The sequence below is a fragment of the Pleurodeles waltl genome, chromosome 3_2, assembly GCF_031143425.1.
Source record: "Pleurodeles waltl isolate 20211129_DDA chromosome 3_2, aPleWal1.hap1.20221129, whole genome shotgun sequence".
Taxonomy (NCBI): domain Eukaryota; kingdom Metazoa; phylum Chordata; class Amphibia; order Caudata; family Salamandridae; genus Pleurodeles; species Pleurodeles waltl.
In genome coordinates this window covers 209006932-209030016 of record NC_090441.1, presented here as the reverse complement: position 1 = coordinate 209030016, position 23085 = coordinate 209006932, and the positions used below count along the sequence as shown (strand labels likewise).

The window sequence follows — 23085 nt, the reverse complement described above, 5'->3', positions numbered from 1 at the left end:
TGTGCATAACAGCAATGCAGACTATATTGATAAACAGGTTAAAATGCTTTATTTCTATGGAGTTTTTTTTTTTTTTCAACACTCTCTTTTATAATTACAAGAAGAAACTTTCCAAAGCCCCATAGCTGGGCCCAGGAAAAGAAGCAGTAGCAACACTTGTGAAAAAAGAGAAAAAACTACATTGAAAACAATGGAGCATTATTAGCCAATAGGCTGCATGCAGGTTAATACAGCCGAACCACAAAATTTGGCACTGTGCCTTTAAGACCCTGAGCACCTCCAGTATCCCACCATGCCTCAGGGGTGAAGGAGAGGTGACAGTTGGTTCACAGTTAGATCAGTTCTTTTTTCCGGCTTCTTCTGAGAGGATCCTGGAGCATTGAGCTTTCAATTTTTCTGAGTTTTTCACAGAAAAATATTCAAAAACAGTGTTTTTTCTACCTTCACTCAACATTTTTCACCTTTGAGTGAGGGGATTTTTTTCCTGACTGGAAAAAGCCTTCTCTTTTTGTTAAGTGCCCTTCCTGTGGGAAGACGAAGGCCCAGTCTGATCCACACTCTCTCTGTATTGTGTGTTTGCCTCAGAGCCACTGCCCTGACACATGCAGGCACTGTAAAAACATGTCCAAAAGGACTTCATGGTCTTCATGAGAGGCAGAAAACATCGTCCTCTTCGCTTCCCAGGCAGTCAACAAGCCATTCTCAGGAGAGACAGACTAGATCGACGTCAGCTGGTAAAAAGATGCCTGTCGCATCATCGCAGATCGCCGTCAACGGCGACCCGACCGATGTCGATGGATACGACGTCAAAGGCGCATAGCCATCATCGGGACAGATCTCCGTTGACGGCAACACAGCGATCGATGTCGAGCCAGCACCGCCGTGCTCGTACGCCGTGGAAGGCATCACACCCCTCGATGGCACGGAAGACGACGTCGAGATCGCCTCAACGGAGAGAGCAGAGGCTTCCGTCGTCAGCGGCTCATCAGTCGACGGCGAAGCATACGACGTCGAGCCGAGCACATTCAAGGGACCACTGGTCACCGTCGAGGCGCTCGACGTCGAGACCTGAGTAGTCCATGGTACTTCCTTTGACGTCGGTACACCTTTCGACGTCGAGACAGGTACTGCCTATCTCTCAAGGTGAAGAGCGTCAGCAACCACCGGCTGACAAGAATGTCACTCCACCAAGTCCAGTGGTCTCCATAAGGAGTGGATCGTCTAGGCGGTCAAGGGCTGCATCGTCAGGGCACATCTCGCCCATAAACCTATCGCCAAGGTGGTTGGAGAGTCTTAACAAGATGCCTCCTTCTCCAGACTCTCAATACTCGCGGATATATTCACCATCAGCGTCTCTTCCGAGGACACCATCGCCAACGGCGCATGTAGAACAGGCTCGTTTTACGTCTCGCCAGTCTGCCACTAGGCCTCGGCACACTACAACAAGATCTAGGAGCAGGTCACGCTCCCAGAGAAGATCAAGGTCAAGATCGCGCCATCACAGAAGGTCTCCTTCTTGGTCCACATCATCAAGGTCTTCCATAAGAGGTTACTCCCCGACTCTGACGGATTCTCCACCAGCTAGAGTTTCCCTGGTGGACGACATAACAACTTTCAACGAGGTGCTGCTCAGGGGAGCACAAAAGCTTAATATTGATGTCCCGGAGCCTTCAACCTCCTCGTCAGTAATCTTTGAAACCCTGCAACACAGGGCGGTTTCAAAGAAGTTGTTACCACTCGTGCCTGGTCTTCTCCAGCCGCCCATGGAGACTTCTTTTAATGCCAGCAAACCTCCGTTCAGCTCCCGCTAGGATCTTGAAAAAATACAAGGCCCCTGATCAAGATCCTTTATTTCTTAGGGCTGATCCACCACCAGACTCAGTCATATTGGCCGCAGCCCGCAAGACGCATTCAGTGGCGTCATCCTCTACGGTTCCACCGGACAAGGAGAGTAGACACCTGGATTCTCTGGGGAGGAAGATGTGTGGCATGGCGGCATCGATAATGAAGGTCTCCAGCGCCTCAGCACTCCTAGGCAGGTATGATCGGTCCCTCTGGGACTCGCTGAGCAGATTTGCAGAAAAGCTGCCTAGAGAGGACAGGCAGGACTTTCAGGAGATTCTTCAGGAGGGAAGTCTGGTGTCCAATCAAATCATCAGTGCAGCAGCAGACGGTGCTGACTTGGCAGCACATGGATATGCGCATGGGGTTTGTCCGAGAAGATCTTCCTGGATGAGGCTCACAGGAATAAAGCAGGAGGCGCAACAGCGTATCATGAATGTTCCGTTTAATGGAAACTCGCTATTTGGAACCCACACGGATGATGAGATGGCACTGTGAAGGCAGATGTCGACACCATGAGGGCAGTGGGCCTCGAGAGAAGAAAAGACTTCAGGTGGAGGTACAGGCCTTACGACAGGTGCCCGTTCCAACAGAGGGTTCAAATCTCTCATTGATCTCAGAGACCACAACAGAAACAAGGGTGTCCCCTCTTCCAGTCTAGCAATGCCACAAGAGACCGAGGATCAAGCAGACCTCAGCAGTCTACCCCCAAAGCCCCTGCAAAACAATGAGGATTTGCTTCCCTTAATACCGTACACCACTCCGGTTGGGGGAAGTATCACTGCGTTCAGTCACAAGTGGCATGGCATAACAAAAGACAAATGGGTGCTGAACATTGTAGAGAGTGGATACTCTCTTTTTTCCAACAATCTCCACCTCCTGTGCCACCAACCAAGTCGAGACCTGCTCACATGAACTTATTGCGCAAAGAGGTTCGCGCTCTGTTACAGAAAAAAGCGATAGAAAAGGTGCCAGCCGCACAAAGAGGAAAGGGGGTATACTCCTACTATTTTCTAGTAGCAAAAAAGGGTTGGGAAGGAGTCTTCAGACCGATTCTAGACTTGAGGCTGCTGAACAAATACATAAGGAAGCAAAAGTTCAGAATGCTGGCTCTTCATCAGATTTTCCCTCAACTGCATCAAGGAGACTGGATGTACTCCATAGATCTGCAAGATGCGTATTTTCATATCCCGATCATTCCCAAACATCGGAAATTCCTAAAATTTGTGATAGCCTCCCAACACTATCAGTTCAAGGTGCTTCCTTTCAGCCTCGCGCATTCTCCAAGTGTGTAGCAATGGTAGCGGCGCGTTTTAAGGAAGCAGAAAATCTTCATTTATCCATACCTAGACGACTGGCTACTGAAAGCCTCCTCTCTGGAACAGGCGAAAAAGCATCTAGACATTGTGCTCAGTGTTTTCCGATCTCTAGGTCTGCAAGTCAACTTCCAAAAGTCCACCCTCATCCCAACACAAAGCCTCCACTACCTGGGAGCGATACTGAATACAGGGCTCGAAAGAGTGTATCCTTCGGAGGAACAACTGTTATCAATAAGGAGGAAGTGTCAAGACCTTCTGGTTTCCCCCGCGCTTAGGGCCCGTCAGGTGACATCTCTGTTGGGCTCCATGGCCTCTTGCATTTTCATTGTCCCGAACGCCAGATTGCATATGAGACCTCTTCAAGAGGCTCTAGAGGAAAACTGGAATCAACACACAGGCCACTGGGAGGACAGAATGCTTCTTCCGGTAGGAGCGCGGCAATCATTACAATGGTGAATGCGCAGACATCACCTGTCAGTAGGAGTTCCTTTTCATCATCCAATCCCGTCTGACACTCTGGTAACGGATGCATCGCTTCAGGGCTGGGGAGCTCATCTGGGTTCCCTTCAAGCTCAGGGCTTGTAGTCCAGCAAAGAGAAGTCGTACCATATCAACCTGCTGGAGCTCATAGTGGTCCATCTGGCTCTCAAATCATTTGCTCCATCGATGCAGTGAAAGTCCTCTCCTGGTGCAGACGGATAATACAACAACAATGTATTATCTGAACAAGCAAGGAGGGACGAGATCCCGGCCCCTGTCTCAGGAGTCTCAAGCCATTTGGCATTGGCTCATAGCGAGGGGAATGTCTCTTAGAGCAATTCACCTCCCAGGGCAGCAAAACGTGGAGGCGGACTTCCTAAGCAGAACCCTCGAGGACGCCCACGATTGGGTTCTTCATGACGAGGTCGTCGAAGACATCTTCGTTCAATGGGGTCCGCTCAGTTGGATTTGTTTGCAGACGAGGTAAATGCCCAGACTTCGAGTCCAGGTTCTACTGTCCAGGGTCTCGAGGGAATGCCCTGTTGATCGACTGGCCAGGGATATTTCTCTACGCCTTTCCGATTCCCCTGATACCAGCGGTGATAAACAAACTCTACAGATCCAACACCAGAATGATTCTCATTGCCCCGCAATAGCCTCGTCAGTTCTGGTACACGGATCTCTTCAACCTGTCAGAACAACCGCACAAGAGGCTGCCGTGCAGACCGGATTTCCTTTGCAGCCTGGGAGGCAAGATTCTTTACCCCAACCTTCCCTCTCTGAGCTTGACTGCATGGCTCCTGAATTCCTGCAATATGGGCATCTAGGGCTCTCGCAGGAATGCATGAATATCTTAAAGGAGTCCAGAAGGCCTTCCACGCGGCGCTCTTACGCGTTCAAGTGGAAGAGATTATATATATGGTATCGTCAGCAGGGTCAGAATTCTATTCTGGCTCAGGATGAGGTCATATTGTCTTACCTGCTCCATCTGGCGAAATTAGGTCTGCAAGTGTCATCTATTAAGGTACATTTATCTGCCATTACAGCTTATCGTAAGTCACCTTCTCAGGAATCCTTCTTTACAATGCCAGTAGTCAAGGATTTCTTAGAAGGTTTGAAGAAGGTTTTTCCACCCATTCGAAAACCCTAGCCTCCATGGGAACTGAACATAGTATTATCTAGACTCATGGGCCCTCCTTTCGAGCCTATCCACAAAGCTTCTTTACAACACCTTACCTGGAAGACAGTTTGTCTCGTAGCCATTACTTCGGCGAGGAGGGTCAGTGAGATTCAGGCTTTGTCCTCCAAGGGAACCGTACACGGTTTTCCATGAAAATAGAGTTGTTCTAAGAACTCATCCATCATTCTTACCGAAGGTGGTGTCCGATTTTCACATTAATCAGACTATATCACTACCAACTTTTTTCCCCAATCCGGATACTCCGGCCGAGAAAGCTTTGCACTCTCTGGATTTGAAAAGAGTGCTAAAATTTTACCTGGATAAGACTAAATTGATTAGATGATCTCACCACTTGTTTGTAAATTACGGTCATATGAGAACAGGCGATGCAGCCTCAAAACAAACCATATCTAGATGGATAGTTTCATGTATTGTTACTGCATATCAATTGGCTAACAAACAGTTATTGGCTAGGCCTAAGGCTCATTCGACAAGAGGAAAAGCGGCTACTGCTGCCCTCCTTAATAATGTTCCAATCTCTGAAATCTGTAAGGCTGCTACATGGAAATCTGTACATACATTTACTAGGCATTACTGTAAGGAAATGCCTCCTTGGCATGGTTACCCCCTGACTTTTTACCTTTGCTGATGCCAAGTTATGATTTGAAAGTGTGCTGAGGCCTGCTAACCAGGCCCCAGCACCAGTGTTCTTTCCTTAACCTGTACCTTTGTTTCCACAATTGGCACACCCTGGCATCCAGGTAAGTCCCTTGTAACTGATACCCCTGGTACCAAGGGCCCTGATGCCAGGGAAGGTCTCTAAGGGCTGCAGGATGTCTTATGCCACCCTGGGGACCCCTCACTCAGCACAGACCCACTGCTTGCCAGCTTCTGTGTGCTGGTGGGGAGAAAATGACTAAGTCAACATGGCATTCCCCTCAGGGTGCCATGCCAACCTCACACTGCCTATGACATAGATAAATCACGCCTCTAGCAGGCCTTACAGCCCTAAGGCAGGGTGCACTATACCATAGGTGAGGGCATAGGTGCATGAGCACTATGCCCCTACAGTGTCTAAGCAAAGCCATAGACATTGTAAGTGCAGGGTAGCCATAAGAGTATATGGTCTGGGAGTCTGTCATACACGAACTCCACAGCACCATAATGGCTACACTGAAAACTGGGAAGTTTGGTATCAAACTTCTCAGCACAATAAATGCACACTGATGCCAGTGTACATTGTATTGTGAAATACACCCCAGAGGGCATCTTAGAGATGCCCCCTGAAAACATACCCGACTTTCAGTGTGGGCTGACTAGTTTTGCCAGCCTGCCACACCAGACATGTTGCTGGCCACATGGGGAGAGTGCCTTTGTCACTCTGTGGCTAGTAACAAAGCCTGTACTGGGTGGAGGTGCATCTCACCTCCCCCTACAGGAACTGTAACACCTGGTGGTGAGCCTCAAAGGCTCACCCCCTTTGTTACAGCGCCCCAGGGCACTCCAGCTAGTGGAGAGGCCCGCCCCCTCCGGCCACGGCCCCACTTTTGGCGGCAAGGCCAGAGGAGATAATGAGAAAAACAAGGAGGAGTCACTGGCCAGTCAGGACAACCCCTAAGGTGTCCTGAGCTGAGGTGACTCTGACTTTTAGAAATCCTCCATCTTGCAGATGGAGGATTCCCCCAACAGGATTAGGGATGTGCCCCCCTCCCCTCAGAGAGGAGGCACAAAGAGGGTGTAGCCACCCTCAGGGCTAGTAGCCATTGGCTACTAACCCCCCAGACCTAAACACACCCCTAAATTGAGTATTTAGGGGCCCCCAGAACCTAGCAAGATAGATTCCTGCAACCTAAGACGAAGAAGGACTGCTGACCTGAAAGCCCTGCAGAGAAGACGGAGACACCAACTGCTTTGGCCCCAGCTCTACCGGCATGTCTCCCCACTTCAAGAAAAACTGCAACAGGAAAGCGTTCCACAGGGTCCAGTGACCTCTGAAGCCTTAGAGGACTACCCTGCATCTAAAAGGACCAAGAACTCCAGAGGACAGCGGCTCTGCTCCAAAGAAGAAACATCTTTGCAACAAAGAAGCAACTTTTAAAGACAAACACGTTTCCCGCCGGAAGCGTGAGACTTTGCACTCTGCACCTGACGCCCCTGGCTCGATCTGCGGAGAAACACTACAGGGAGGACTCCCCGGCGACTGCGACCCTGTGAGTAGCCAGAGTTGACTCCCCCCAGCGACGCCTGCAGAAGGAATCCAGAGGCTCCCCCTGACCGCGACTGCCTGCTTCTAAGAACCTGACGCCTGGTAAAGACACTGCACCCGCAGCCCCCAGGACCTGAAGGATCCGACCTCCAGTGCAGAAGCGACCCCCAGGTGGCCCTCTCCCTTGCCCAGGTGTTGGCTACCCCGAGGAGCCCCCCCTTGCCTGCCTGCTTCGCTGAAGAAATCCCTGGGTCTCCCATTGAAACCGTTTGCGAACCCGACGCCTGTTTGCACACTGCACCCGGCCGCCCCGTAATGCTGAGGGTGTACTTTCTGTGCTGACTTGTGTCCCCCCCCAGTGCCCTACAAAACCCCCCTGGTCTGCCCTCCGAAGTCGCAGGTACTTACCTGCTGGCAGACTAGAAGCGGGGCACCCCCTTCTCCATTGAAGCCTATGCATTTTGGGCACCACTTTGACCTCTGCACCTGACCGGCCCTGAGCTGCTGGTGTGGTAACTTTGGGGTTGCCCTGAACCCCCAACGGTGGGCTACCTTGGACCCAACTTTGAACCCTGTAGGTGGTTTACTTACATGCAAAACTAACCAATGCTTACCTCCCCCAGGAACTGTTGACATTTGCACTGTCTAGTTTTAAAATAGCTTATTGCCATTTTTGCCAAAACAGTACATGCTATTTTGCTGATTCAAAGTTCCTATGATACCTAAGTGAAGTACCTTTCATTTAAAGTATTGATTGTAAATCCTGAGCCTGTGGTTCTTATAATAAACTAAGAAAATATATTTTTCTGTACAAAAACCTATTGGCCCGGAATTGTCTTTGTGTGCGTTCCTCATTTATTGCCTGTGTGTGTACAACAAATGCTTAACACTACCCTATGATAAGCCTACTGCTCGACCACACTACCACAAAATAGAGCATTAGAAGTATCTCTTTTTGCCACTATCTTACCTCTAAGGGAACCCCTGGACTCTGTGCATGCTATTTCTTACTTGGAAATAGTACATACAGAGCCATCTTCCTACAATTACTGTTTGGACTCAGATGCCAGAGCAGACGCTCAAGTTGGGCAAGCGTCTCTGAGAAATTTGTTTGCATAGTGTATGTCTTTTTCCTGCACTTCTATTAGACAGTCCGCAGAGATAAGGGATGGGCTTGCTAATCTATTCAATGTTTATGACTATTGATGAAGATCCCCTGGATGAGAAGGATAAGTTACTTACCTGTAAATCCTAGTTCTTTTCCAGGGGTATCCTCATCAAAGGCATAAACAACCCACCCTCCTCCCCGGACGCAAGTCTCCTAGAAGTGCAGGACAGACCATCTCTCTAATCTGTTGGATGCATTGTCACCGTAAAAAAGTACTGACCTAACTGTGAACCAATTGTCACCTCTCCTTCACCCCTGAGGCATGGTGGGATACTGGAGGTGCTCAGGGTCTTAAAGGCACGGTGCCAAATTTTGTGGTTCTGCTGTATTAACCTGCGTGCAGCCTATTGGCTAATAATGCTCCATTGTTTTCAATGTAGTTTTTTCTCTTTTTTCACATGTGTTGCTACTGCTTCTTTTCCTGGGCCCAGCTATGGGGCTTTGGAAAGTTTCTTCTTGTAATTATAAAAGAGAGTGTTTAAAAAAAAAAAAAAAACATAGAAATAAAGCATTTTAGCCTGTTTATCAATATAGTCTGCATTGCTGTTATGCACATGTATACATGAATCTGGTATGAAAATTGTCTACTAAAAAAATTCTATATTTTTCATGTATATTTCATACTTATACATGTGTGTTTTTTTTATATACGCTCCGGGATCCCCGCACGAGGGTGGGAATATTCAATGTTTATGACTTTGATGAGGATACCCCTGGAAGAGAACTAGGATTTACAGGTAAGTAACTTATCCTTCTTTGGTTTTTTCCCTTCCGTAATGGCCCCCCCGACTGACTATGGGCTAAATGTAAGACCTGTAGTCGATAAGGTTCGGGAATGAGCAATTGTTTCTTTTCTTGGTTGTTATGACTCGTGATTCTATATAACAGGTTCTTATATATGGAAAAAGAGGGTCCCTTTTCTCCCGGATTTTTAGGTCGGGCAGCTCTCCATGCATTAAGGAGTGTAGGATCTTCCCTTTGACAAGAGTGAAAAGGAGGAAGACTAGTGAAAGCTGTGACTCGTGTATTTACCCTAGCAGGTTCAAGGTCTTTGGAAGCATATAGGGCGTCATTCCTACTCTGGCGGGAACCGGCATTTGGCCACCACGCGGCCAAAATACCGCTGCCCCCATTCTAACATTCCCGCTGGGCCGGCGGGCGCTAACCATGGTAGCGCCCGCTGGCCCAGCGGGAATGAGGGCTGCAACACAGGAGCCTGCTCCGAATGGAGCCGGCGGTGTTGCGGCCGTGCGATGGGTGCAGTTGCACCCGTCGCGCTTTTCACTGTCTGCTAGGCAGACAGTGAAAAGCTGGCTGGGGCCCTGTTAGGGGGCCCCTGCACTGCCCATGCCAGTGGCATGGGCAGTGCAGGGGCCCCAGGACACCCGTTCCCGCCAGCCTCTTCCTGGCGGTGAAAACCGCCAGAAACGGGCTGGCAGGAAGGGGGTCAGAATCCTGAATCGGATTCGCCCAGCCGGTGGAAAAACGGCGGGAATCCGCCGGCCCCGGTTTTCTGACCGCGGCTTTACCGCCGCGGTCAGAATGGGCTTGGAAGCACCGCCAGCCTGTTGGCGGTGCTTCTGTCATTCGCGACAGGTCAGAATGACCCCCATAGTCTTTTTGCCTCCATTTTCTCGTTCTTTCTCTTTTTATATCGTGTTTTAGTTGGTTGTATTGATTCAGTAGCAAAAAGGACTTCTTTTCCACCAGGGATCGTTTCCTCCAGTTTTCCGGACACTGTCTAAAAGAGCCACAAAGTGTGCATAATCATTTCCAATAATAGCTTCTTCTACTAAATGTTCCACTACTCCCATTCTCATCTTGGTTTCTTTTCCATCCCAATTAAGTGAAACCCAGGTCATGGGATATTTCCTTGAGTCTCCTTGAATACAACATTTAGCCACAGCGGCACCTGGAGTGAGGTTATTTTTATTGATCAGATCGGCTCTAATGACTGACTGGCTGCAGCCAGAATCTATTAGTACTAATGTTTTGCGTCCATTGACCATCAACTCTCTCTTATATTGCTTATCCTCGTTTCCTACACAATACACCCGTCCTCGGGTGATGCCTATCTCCATGGGTTCAGGTTTGTCGATCTTATGGGGGCATACACGGGCGATATGCCCCCATTCCCCACAACTATAACATTGGGGTTGCTGTAGGGGAGGTCTCTCCACCGCCCGGGCCTTTACAGTATCTTTGAGGGATTTTCAACCCATGGAGGGGAATCGACCAAGGATCGGACGGGAGGGGGTAAGAGTCACGCAATGGGGTGTGGATTTAAATTCCATGGAGCGAGGATAGGCGCACGCTAACTCAATGGTGGTTGAAGTATCTGGATTGGGGTGTTGTTTAATCCAGTTACGGGTGGAGGCTGGTAGGGCTTCCAGGTATTGTTCCAGCAATATGTTTTCTATGATGTCCTCTCGATTAGTTCCTATGGGTCTCAACCACTTCGGACCCAGATCTTTTATCCGGAAATACAAAGCCCGGGGATTTTCTGAGGGCCCCATTTAGCCTTCCTAAATCGAAGTCGGTAGTGCTCTGTGTCGAATCCTACCCGCTCTAAAATACTTTTCTTGATATCTTGGTATGGTGTAGTACCCCCAGGGTTCACTGCCTGGTAAGCCGCCTGTAGGGTGCCCGTCAACAGAGGGGCTATATATTGTCCCCATCGATCCTGGGGCCAGGTGGCTGAGGAGGCGACTCTTTCAAAATTTGTAAAAAAGGCGCCCGGATCTTTGCCTTCCTGGTATCTTTGTAACACTGAGCTAGGCACGTTGGGGTGAACCCTGGTAGCGGCAATGGTATCCGTCAATGTCTTTAAAGCATTTTCATGGAACAACTGATTGTTGGCCATAATGGTCGCTTGACTTTTCAGAGCACTTTGAAGGGCCTCCCACTGTTTTAGCTTCTCTCTGTTGCTCTTCCCAAACTAGCTGGAGGTGTCTTTGTCCCTCCGCTAATTGGTGCATCATGTCCACTATGGTGGGTTTCTCCTCCATCTGAGGGTGTCCTTTGGCCCATTGTTTGTGTCTCAGTATCCCACTTCTGTCACCACTGTAGTGGGTTCAGGTTATGACTGGGATGGGTTATGGTTATAAAGACTCCTAATACACCAGGTGCTGTTCGTATGTGCTCTTTATTTTCTTCTTGATAAGTGATTAACGTTTCTCTATATGTCTATATATCTTTATGTCCTTGGGTAATGTCCCAGGGTCTCCTTTACCTCCAACTCAATAATAATATGCGGTCTTCTTCTTCCAGGTTTTTCTCTTCTGGGCGTCAGGACCAAGAGGCGACGGCGGCCTTCAAGGTGAAACTGGACCTCTCCTTTCCAGGATATTGGTGAGCGGTCCCCAAGGAAAATGAAAGAACAGGTAAGTGTTGGTCTTCGGGGAATACTTTTTGTTATAGGGGTTGATCTAAACCGTGCTGGGGTGTGAGAGGGTCGGGGCCTTTAGGTGCACCACAAATCTCCCCAGTGATTCTATTATTTTCTAATACGGTCCAATTCTGCTTATTTTATTAGAGGTTGGTTATCTCTTACCACTCCCTTCTCGTGGGTTAAAGGTAGGTGCATGCACTCTCAAAAGATTTCTCTCCCCGATCCCTTCCTCCCGATCCCTCCACTGCGTACCCCTCTCGCTCCGGTTCCACCTGGGTAATTTACCCAGAGGCACGCTCGTACCTGTGTCAGCCACGCCCCTCCAGGGACGTGGCGGATCCGGTTGCGTCTCTAGTTGGTCTCCTTGGGCTTCTCGATGTTTCGGTTGATGCTTCTCCGTTGCGCTCGATTCCCTCCTCCTTCCTCTGGTTTGGCATGTCCTTTCTCCTCTGGCTCCGCTTTCTCTCCTCTTTCCGGCTTCTCCTCCTCATTCTCTTCCGGCTCCTGTTCTTGTGGTGTCCGGGCGTCTTCAACTCGGATATTCGGGTTGTGAAACACTTCCGGGTGTTCGGCGTTCCACAATGTACCCCCGGGGCACTCCTCGGCCGGCTCAGGGGTGCGCTTTGTATCTGTGGCGGTGACTGCCCAATTACACCGCCCTCGGCAACAGGTTTATCCTGGTTTTAGTGGACTGTGCCACCACCTATCCAGAGGCAATCTCTCTAAGGACAGTGACTGCACCGGTGGTGACCAGAGCTCTGATGGGGATATTTACCCATGTGGGGTTCCCAAAGGAGGTTGTGTCTGACAGAGGCACAAACTTCATGTCCGCATAGATGAAGTCCATGTGGGATGAGTGTGGGGTAACCTACCGGTTTACCACCCCTTACCATCCTCAAACCAGTAGGCTTGTTGAGAGATTCAACAAGACCCTAAAAGGCATGATTACTGGCTTACCTGAGGCCATGAGGCGTAAGTGGGACGTCCTCTTGCCGTGCCTTCTCTTTGCTTATAGAGAGGTGCCCCAGAAGGGGGTGGGGTTCAGCCCCTTTGAACTTCACTATGGTTACCCTGTCAGGAAACCACTAAGCATAGCGTTTCTGGAAACAGGCTAAGAGCAACCTTGAGGCCAGTCAAGAGGTGAAGGAGTGGTATGACCAGAAGGCCACTCTGGTAGAATTCTCACCTGGAGACAAAGTATGGGTGATGGAGCCAGTACAGACTAGAGCTCTCCAGGACCGCTGGACTGGCCCATTTGAACTGAAGGAGCGAAAGGGGGAGGCCACTTACCTAGTGGTCCTCAAGACCCCTAGAAACCCCCTAAGGGTTCTCCATCACAACCGACTTAAGCCTCATTTTGAAAGATCTGATGTCAGTTTGCTCCTTGTGACAGATGAGGGCATGGAAGAGGAGAGTGAGCCTCTCCCCAACCTCCTCTCTGTCAAAGAAGGTGATGGGTCAGTGGAGGGTGTTGATCTCTCTGACTCCCTGACTCTAGAGCAGAGAGGAGATTGCTATGAATTATTGGAGTAGTTGTCTTCCCTGTTTTCATTCACTCCTGGACTCACCCACTTGTGTGTCCACTATATTGTCACGGGAGACAGTCCCCCTGTAAAGAACAAAATTTACAGGTTGTCAGGCAAAGTGGAGGCGAGCATCAAGGAGGAAGTAGCCAAGATTCTGGCCCTAGGGGTTATTGAGAAGTCCAGTAGTCCCTGGGCCAGCCCTGTGGTGCTGGTACCCAAGGCTGCTGCACCCAGTGCCAAGCCAGAACTCCGGGGTGAACTACTGGGGTCTCAACTCAGTCACACGGACTGACGCTCATCCCATCCCCCGAGCTGATGAGCTCATTGACAGACTTGCCGCTGACAAGTTCCTGAGTACGTTTGATCTTACATCACGGTACTGGCAGATCGCCCTGACTGAGGGGGCCAAAGAGAGATCTGCATTTTCCACACCTGATTGCCATTACCAGTTCCGGGTGATGCCCTTTAGGTTGAAAAATGCCCCGGTACCTTCCAACGGTTGGTTAACTGGGTCCTAGCTGGGAAGGATGCCTGCTGGACCGCAGCCTACCTAGATGATATAGCTGTCTATAGTTCCAGCTGAGAGAAACACCTACTCCACCTCAAGGAGGTGCTTCCGGCTCAGGAACAGGTAGGCCTGACCATCAAGGCTGGTAAGTGCCAGATTGGGCAGAGTTCCGTGGTGCACTTGGGACACCTAGTAGGTGGTGGGAAGGTGCCGCCACTCCAAGCCAAGATTGAAACTATCAAGGCCTGGTAACCACCTAGAACACAGACTGAAGTGAGAGCCTTTTTAGGCCTCACTGGATACTACCGCAGATTTCTCAAGGGCTATGGAACCATTGTGTCACCCTTGACAGAACTCACTTCCAAGAAACAACCTAGGTTGGTGAATTGGACAGGGGCTTGTCAGAAAGCCTTTGATTCTCTGAAGGAAGCCAGGTGCACAGCCCCCATGCTCAAGGCCCCTGACTACTCCCAGGAATTTATTGTGCAGACAGACGCTTCAGAGCATGGCATAGGGGCTGTTGTAGCACAGCTAAATGAGGAGGGCTCAGACCAACCAGTAGCCTTTATTAGCAGAAGGCTATTACCACGGGATTAGAGGTGGAGTGCTATTGAGAGAGAGAGAAAAACATTTGCTGTGATCTGGGCACTGAAGAAGCTAAGACCCTACCTGTTTGGGGCTCAGTTCCTGGTTCAGACTGACCACAGGACCCTCAGATGGCTCATACAGATGAGGGGTGAGAATCCTAAATTCTTGAGGTGGTCCATTTCCCTACAGGGGATGGACTTTACGGTGGAGCATCGCCCGGGGATTGACCACGCCAACGCTGATGGTCTCTCCAGATACTTCCGCCTCAGCGATGAGGGCTCCCAGGAGGTTGGGTAGCTCTCCCCACTTTCAGCTGGGGGGGACACATGTTAGACCTGACCGCCCTAGGGTGGTCACCCCTAACTTTTTGCCTGCCTCCCTCCACTTTATTTGACACTGTTTTTGCCGGTTTTTTAGACTCTGTGCATTTTACAACTGCTAACCAATGCTAAAGTGCATATGCTCTCTCCCTTTAAACATGGTAACATTGGATCATACCCATTTGGACTATTTAATTTACTTATAAGTCCCTAGTAGAGTGCACTATTTGTGCCCAGGGCCTGTAGATTAAATGCTATTAGTGGACCTGCAACTCTGATGGTGCCACCCTCTTAAGTAGCCCCTTAACCTTGCCTCAGGCCTGCCATTGCAAGGCCTTTGTGTGCAGTTTCACTGCCAATCTGACTTGGCATTTAAAAGTATTTGCCAAGCCTAAACCTCCCCTTTTTCTACATATAAGACACAACTAAGGTATGCCCTATGTAGCGCATAGGGCAGGGTGCTGTGTAGGCAAAAGGCAGGACATGTACCTATGTAGTTTACATTACCTGGTAGTGTAAAACTCCTAAGTTCGTTTTTACACTGCTGTAAGGCCTGCACCTTTCATAGACTAACATGGGAGTGGCCGCATACATTGTTTGAGTGGTAGCTGCTGGGTACGGTGTCATATTTAGTATGGCCAGAATGGTGATACAAAATCCTGCTGACTGGTGAAGATGGATTTGATATTACTATTTTAGAAATGCCACTTTTAGAAAGTGAGAATTTCTCTGCACTTAAATCTTTCTGTGCCTTACAATCCACGTCTGGCTGGGTTTAGTTGACAGCTCCTTGTGCATTCACTCAGACACCCCCAAAACACAGGATACTCAGTCTCACTTGCATACATCTGCATTTTGAATAGGTCTTCTTGGACTGGGAGGGTGGAGGGTCTGCTCTCACACAAAGGACTGCCACACCCCCTACTGGGACCCTGGCAGACAGGATTAAACTGAAAGGGGACCTGGTGCACTTCTAAGCCACTCTTTGAAGTCTCCCCCACTTGAAAGGCACATTTGGGTATATAAACATGGCTTCTGCCCCTTCCAACTCAGACACTTACTGGAGAAGATAACTGGAACCAGAACCTGCATCCTGCCAAGAAGAACTGCCTGGCTGCCCAAAGGACTCACCTGACTGCTTTCTGTGAAGGACTGCTGCCTTGCTGTTGCCCTGCTGCCTTGCTGCTCTCTGGCTGAGGTGAAGAAGTACTCTCCAAGGGCTTGGATAGAGCGTGCCTCCTGTTCCCTGAAGTCTCAGGACCAAAAGGACTTAGGGGGTCATTCCGACCCCGGCGGGCGGCGCCCACCGGGCGGAAACCGCCCAAACACCGCCCCGCGGTCAAATGACCGCGGGGACCATTCTAACTTTCCCGCTGGGCTGGCGGGCGATCTTCAAAAGAACGCCCGCCGGCCCAGCGGGAAAGCCCCAGCAAAGATGAAGCCGGCTCCGAATGAGCGGCGAATAGGGGAGCGAACCGTGGCCGTTTTGAATGTATCTCTTCCAAAATGAATGTGCCGCTAGCATTAACGGATTTTCAGACGTCCCTTTCGGTATTTTATTTGTTAACCAAGTGATTAGGGGTTCTCCCTGTAGACTGGCCTGCAACCACGTGGACTCCGCCTGCCTGGGTCTATCTATCCAGTTCAATTTCCACTGTAGCTGTGATGCAGCATAGTAGAATTCAAAGTTGGGGGCTCTTAGGCCACCCGCACTCATTGTGCGCTGCAGTGTGGTGAGTGCCACGCGTGCTCTGCCCCCTCCCCATATTAGCTGCATCAGGATAGTGTTCAGGTCACAGAAGAAACTCTTGGGGATCAATAGTGGCAGAGCCGCAAAGTAATATAGCAGTCGGGGTAATAGTAGCATATTTGCCACTGCTACTCTGCCCAGGGGTGACAATGGTAATTTGCACCAGAATTGCAGCGAGCCCTTCATAGAAGCCAGCATTCTCCCCAAGTTTCCATCTCTGAGGTCCACAATTCTATGATATATGTAGACCCCCAGATATTTAAATGTATCAAAGCACCATTTCAATTGTCCCGCTGGGGCCCTATCTTTCCTCAGCGGGGACCATATAGTTAGTGGGAACACACACGATTTTTCCCAGTTTACCGCCAGGCCCGACATCTCCCCGAATTCAGTCAGGAGTGAGATTACTAGGGGTATTGTCTCGCTCCCTCTTCGCACGTATATTAGAGCGTCATCTGCATATAATGATATAACATGGAATAGCCCATTCCTGACTATTCCCCAATTATTTCCCATTGACTGTAGACGAGACGCTAGCGGTTCCATCGCTATAGCGAACAGGAACGGACATAAGGGGCATCCCTGCCTGGTGCCTCTAGCGATCTGGAAGCTTTCAGATATGACCCCTCCTGTTTTCACTCGGACTTGTGGACTAGCATACAATGTCTGAACCCACTGTATGTAGTTAGGGCCGATACCCATTTTCTGCATGGTGGCGAACAGAAAGTCCCACCCTAATGTATCAAAAGCTTTCTCAATATCTAGCGAAAGAACCATTTCATCCCATGCTTCTGGGGGGGTGTCTCCTATTACGCTCAGCAGTCTACGGATATTTAAAAAGGTATTGCGTTTTGGGATGAAACCGTTTTGGTCTTCGTGTATCAAAGTATGCATGATGGGAGCTACCCTGTTAGCAATATTTTGCCTAGGATTTTACAATCGAGATTTAAGAGTGAGAGTGGCCTATAGGATTTAACGTCTCTGGGGTCTCGCCCCTGCTTAGGGAGAACCACTATCATTGCCTCTCTCTGTGTTGGAGGCAATAACTTACGGCGCCATGCCTCCTCAAAAATTTCAGCAAGTGGGGCTTTAAGTGTTTCGAATCCTCGAGTAATACTCTATAGGGAGGCCGTCTATACCTGGCCCTTTGTTCCTGGGCATCTGTCCCATCGCTAAATCCAGTTCCTCCATTCCTAGTGGGTCTCCAGCATTTCCCCATCCGCCTGTGACAGATGCACCATTTGTGTTCCTGCTAGAAAAGGTTTGAGTTGTTCGGCTGTGCATACTGTGCATTTGGTGTAAAGGTTCATGTAATATTCCCTAAACGCCCCATTTATATCTTCTTGCGTAGTGGCCATTTTGCCGTCGGCTAGTTTTATGGCACCTATGGGAGCCTGCTGGTGGTTTCCGCAAAGGAGCCACGGCAGCAGTCTGCCCAATCTGTCCCCCTCTGATTGTAGGCGCATTAAATGATATTTGTAGTCGTGTCGGCGGAGACTAGAATCTGCTTCATTATATTTTATGCGCACCTTCTTGAGTACTGTGTGAAGAGCCTCCCCTCGTGCTACTGCAATTTCCATTAATCTCAATTCCTTTTCCAATTTGCTGATCTCTGCGTGGAGGGCGCGTCTTACTCCCCATGTGGAAGAGATACAGGGGGTCATTACAACCCTGGCGGACGGTGTAAAAGGTGGGGTAATACCACAAACAGGCCAGCGGGAAAAAAAAGGGAATTACGACCCTGGCGGTAACCGCCAACAAAGACAGCCACTTTAACACTTCGCCCGCCACGGCGGTACAGACAAACAGCGTGGCGGTCACCGCCAACAGACAGGCGGGAGACAAAGTACCGCCCACACTATTACAACACACCAATCCGCCACCTTTCCGGGGCGGATTCACCGTGGATAAAAACACGGCGGAAACAGCCTTTGCTATGGGAAAACGCTCACCTCAACACACTCCACGAGGAACGACGACTCCATGGAGCCGGAACTCCAAATACTACCTGCCCTTGTCTTTCTGCTCCTGTACGAACAACAGCGACGTAGGCGCAGAACATACCGGTGAGTACTGCATCTACGACACGGGGAGGGGGGAGGAAAAAGTTAGGGGGACAGCCACCAAACACCCCCACCCTCGCATATTACAACATATACATGTCATATAAAAATATATTCAATCATATCTCGAAATCTGTCATATTTATATATACAATACAAGAAGTAGTGCAGATATGTACACAACAATGTCCGTGCACCAACAGTCCAAAAATGCATGGGCGAGGCCCACAATAGATACCTGACCAAAATCCGAGAGAACACTGCCAGGGCATCAGATTGAAACACTACAGGCACCTCAGGGGGAAGGGAAGGGGGGGGGCACCTCAGCCACATGACTGCAAAGCCAGATCCACGATGGGGCTCCATGCCCATTGATGTATCCTGGGGAGTGCAAAGCCACAGTCTCTCAAGTCTCTACAGTGGGTGGGTTGCCCACTGTTCAATCCTGGGGAGTGCAAAGCCACAGTCTCTCAAGTCTCTACAGTGGGTGGGTTTCCCACTGGACCATCCTGGGGAGTGCAAAGCCACATTGACGCAAGTAGATGCAGTTCTCAACTGGTACTGGGTGGGACTGGTGACCAGACTGGATGAGTCTCCCCGTGAAAGTTCCTGTCCTGTCACTGTCCCAGCTGCACATGGGAGAAGGATGCCTGATGTGGCGGCATATTCATACCCACACAGTGTTTGCCCTGATCAGCGGTCTTCACCATGGCGGTCTTGGCCTTGTTCAGCGGTGCTTTGCCATGGCTGGCTATGGACTGTTCAGCGGTCTTCACCATGGCGGTCTTGGCCTTGTTCAGCGGTGCTTTGCCATGGCTGGCTATGGACTGTTCAGCGGTCTTCACCATGGCTGGCTATGGACTGTTCAGCGGTCTTCACCATGGCGGTCTTGGCCTTGTTCAGCGGTGCTTTGCCATGGCTGGCTATGGACTGTTCAGCGGTCTTCACCATGGCGGTCTTGGCCTTGTTCAGCGGTGCTTTGCTATGGCTGGCTATGGACTGTTCAGCGGTGCTTTGCCATGTCAGTCTTGGCCTTGTTCAGCGGTGCTTTGCCATGGCTGGCTATGGACTGTTCAGCGATAGCCTGAGATGGCGGTTCAGATACTGACATTGGGGTGTGGCATGACAAACTCCACACTGGACATTGGGGTGTGGCATGACGAACTCCACACTGGACATTGGGGTGTGGCATGACGAACTCCACACTGGACATTGGGGTGTGGCATGACGAACTCCACACTGGACATTGGGGTGTGGCATGACGTTCCATCATCGCCCAGCGGGGCTGTGGGATCCTGGTCCCTCCTGGGCACTGACTCCGGCGGTGGTCTCCTGACCAGTGACGATACTCGGGCCCTCCTGGGCACTGACTCTGGCAATGGTCTCCTGACCAGTAACAATACTCTGGCCCTCCTGGGCACTGACTCTGGCAGTGGTCTCCTGACCAGTAACAATACTCGGGCCCTCCTGGGCACTGACTCTGGCGGTGGTCTTCTGACCAGTAACGATACTCGGGCCCTCCTGGGCACTGACTCTGGCGGTGGTCTCCTGACCAGTAAGGATACTCGGGCCCTCCTGGGCACTGACTCTGGCGGTGGTCTCCTGACCAGTAACGACGGTGCAGGCGGTTGTGTCTGGACCGCCGGAAATGATGGCGCACTTCTCCGCCGTGACACTCACAACAGGCTGGGCAGACTTCCTCTGAACCTTCCCCACCTTCTTTGGAGGGACAGCTGACTCCCCAATCGCCTTGGATCCCATTTCACTTGTTGTCCCACACGGTCCCGTCGTCCACTCTCCAATTTCAGTGCCTTTACGATGGGGTGGGCTGACAGTGCCTTGGCTCCGGGTCCTACTGCCTGCCCTGGTGGACGGTGCACTCCAAAAACCTGGAACACGCACCACTGGTACTGGAGGCTTTTTGCCTGAGGCGCTACGACGGGACTGATGAACTGGAGGGGGGGGGGGGCAAACAGGTCAATTTGACAGAGGGACAGTTTCTGACGGACACTGGGATGGGTAGTTGGAGGGGGTCTGGGAGTGGAGGTAGAGGGGGTGGTTGTAGGAGGTGTCACTTTAGGTGTTTTGGGTGCAGGTGCAGGTACTGGAGGCTGTCGTGAGGTGGATGGATGTTGGGTGTGTGGGTGCCCGTGTTTGTGTACTTTGGGAGGGGGCGTCACAGACACACTGGGAGAGGACACAGGGGACGTGTAAATGGCAGTGGAGGTGGTGAGTGCAGGTGAGCGGCTTGTGGTGATGGGTGTCCTGGTGCGAGTCCTAGTGCCTTTAGATGTGGTGCATGCAGGTGTGTGTGTGTAGATGAGACTGGGAGGGAGGAGGGAGAAGAGGGGGAGAGGGACACAGTGGAGACAGTGGATGTTGCTGTGTCTGTATGGGTGTGATGCTTGTGTGAGTGCCTGTGGTGTGTGTGGTGCCTATGTTTGCTTGAGCTACTTGTGTGTGTTGACTTGTGTGCCTGCTGGTCTGTATGTGTGCTTGGGATGGGCTGGGGTACAGGGGATTGGGTCTGGGTGGAGGAGGTTGGAGGGGGGAGGCTGGACACAGGGACAATGGCTGCCATCAGTGCTGAAGCCAGAGATTGCAGGGTTCACTGAAGGACAGCCTGACCAGAATGAATGCCTTCCATGAATGCATTACCGTGTTTCAACTCTCGTTCTACACCCTGGATGGCATTCACAATGGTAGACTGCCCAACAGTGAGTGACCTGAGGAGGTCAATGGCCTCCTCCCTGAGGGCAGCAGGGGTGACTGGGGCAGGGCCTGAGGTGCCTGGGGCGAAGGTGATGCCCACCCTCCTGGGTGAGCGGGCACGGGACACACGCTGAGGGGGTGCTGGGAGGGCGGTGCTGGTAGGGGAGGTGGCGGCTGTACCTGTAGAAGTGGGGCGCACAGATGGTGCCGCCACCACAGGGGAGCTCCCATCGGCGGACGAGTCCATGTTGCTGGATGGTGATCTGGTGGCCGACGTGAAGCTCCCCTCGCCCTCCCTCCCACTGGTGAATTCAGAGTCTGTGATGTGGCCCTCCATGGCCATGTGGGATGCAGCTCCCTCGTGCTCCGGTGCCACTGTACCTCCGCCTGTTGATGCTGATGTACAAAAGGACAGGGAGAGCAGGAAAAGGGGGGAGACAGAAGAAAGAGAGTTTTAGTGCCTGGCATACCGCTACCGTTGGCGGACAAGATAGACTCAGCATCCCCATGCATTACGCCGTGCTCCTGACCTCTGCACATGCTATTTCTGGGAAATGGCCTACATGGCAATGGTAGTAATCTGCCCACATGGATGGCAAAGGGGCAACTAAACATCAACTTCCCTCTGTTTTGAGCTGGGGTAGAGATGCCACATGGCCTACATAACGGAGGGGCCTTGCCTACCTAACTCGCCCTGGCCTAGGGACACCCACAACCCACCACCCCCACCCAGACTCCTCCACTGCACCCAAAGTCCATATGATGAGGTAGTATTCACCCCCTTGTGTCTGCTGTGATGTCCTTAAGCGCCCATCCAACTCCGGTTAGGCCACCGCCAGGATCCGGAACATCAGGGGGGTCATGGTGCGACGGGCACCCCTCCCACGTTGGGAGGCCATCCCCAGCTGAGCCTCCGCCGTCTTCTTGCTGCAGCGGCGAATGTCCTCCCATCTCTTACGGGAGTGGGTGCCCCGTCTCTGGTGGGCCCCCAGGGTCCGGACTTCCTTGGCGATGGCACACCAAATGTCCCTCTTCTGGTGGGCGCTGACCTACATGACATGCACAAGGAAAGAGGACAGTCATTACCTACTGCACCGTCGTTGTGATTGGCCCCCTCCCAACTCTATCCCTGTGGCCCATTCATCCCCATGCATAACTGTTCTATGTACTCTGCCCCCTTCCTTCATCCACCCAGCCCTCTCCACCCAAGCCTAGCCCATCCAACGTGCTCCCTGTGTACTAACCTGTTGGTCTGGAGGACCGTAGAGTAGCGTGTACTGGGGGAGAACCCCATCCACAAGTTCCTCCAACTCCTGTGCAGTGAAGGCAGGGGCCCTTTCCCCAGACGCAGCAGCCATCGTCGCTTCCAGACCGAGGTCACAGCAGCACTAGCAGTGTAGGTCCTCTCCTGTCGAAGGTTAGGTATCTAGTGATTGAAGAGATAGAAAATGGTGGTGACGTCCGCGGCGGTGCGCATCATCACCGGCGGCGCACCTGTTCATTGGCTCCTGGGACCCATAGGGTCCAATGTTAACCAATGCAGCATTGTGCCGCGCTGTACGACCGCCTACCGCGACGGTGTCCAACGCCAGCGCAGTTACCCCACAATCCCATTGTCCCAGTTTAGAGGTCAGGCAGCCGCCATTTCAGGAGCCCACATGGCTTCAATTACTACTGCGTCACACATACCGAGGCCTACACTCAAAACCTTTCCCGGATGGGTTAATTGTCTGTTGTAGTCTTGTGTGTGACTGTGGGTACATACCTGGAGGAATGGTGACAGTTTCTTCGCTGTTGTCCTTCTTAGGCACCGTTGGGACATATTGGAAGATGGCGGACTCCGCCGGTGTACCGACTGCTGGTGGACCTGTTGACAATGGAAGAGCGACATGTCATCGTGACCTACCGGTTTGACCGTGCCACAATCCAGGAACTATGTACCCAGTTGGAGCCAGACCTGATGTCACCAATCCGCCATCCGACTGGAATCCCCCCTGACGTGCAGGTGCTGTCAGTGCTGCATTTCCTTGCA

General features: G+C 51.2%; 1 protein-coding gene across 2 annotated transcripts in view; it reads left to right on the top strand.

The window, feature by feature from the left end:
- Positions 1–23085, top strand: part of LOC138286783 (apolipoprotein L3-like) — a 486723-nt gene that overhangs the window by 56272 nt on the left and 407366 nt on the right. For both annotated transcript variants that reach the window (XM_069227283.1, XM_069227281.1), the window contains exon 3: positions 11466–11578. The gene's annotated coding sequence lies outside the window, so the exon portion shown is untranslated. The remainder of the gene's footprint in view (positions 1–11465; positions 11579–23085) is intronic.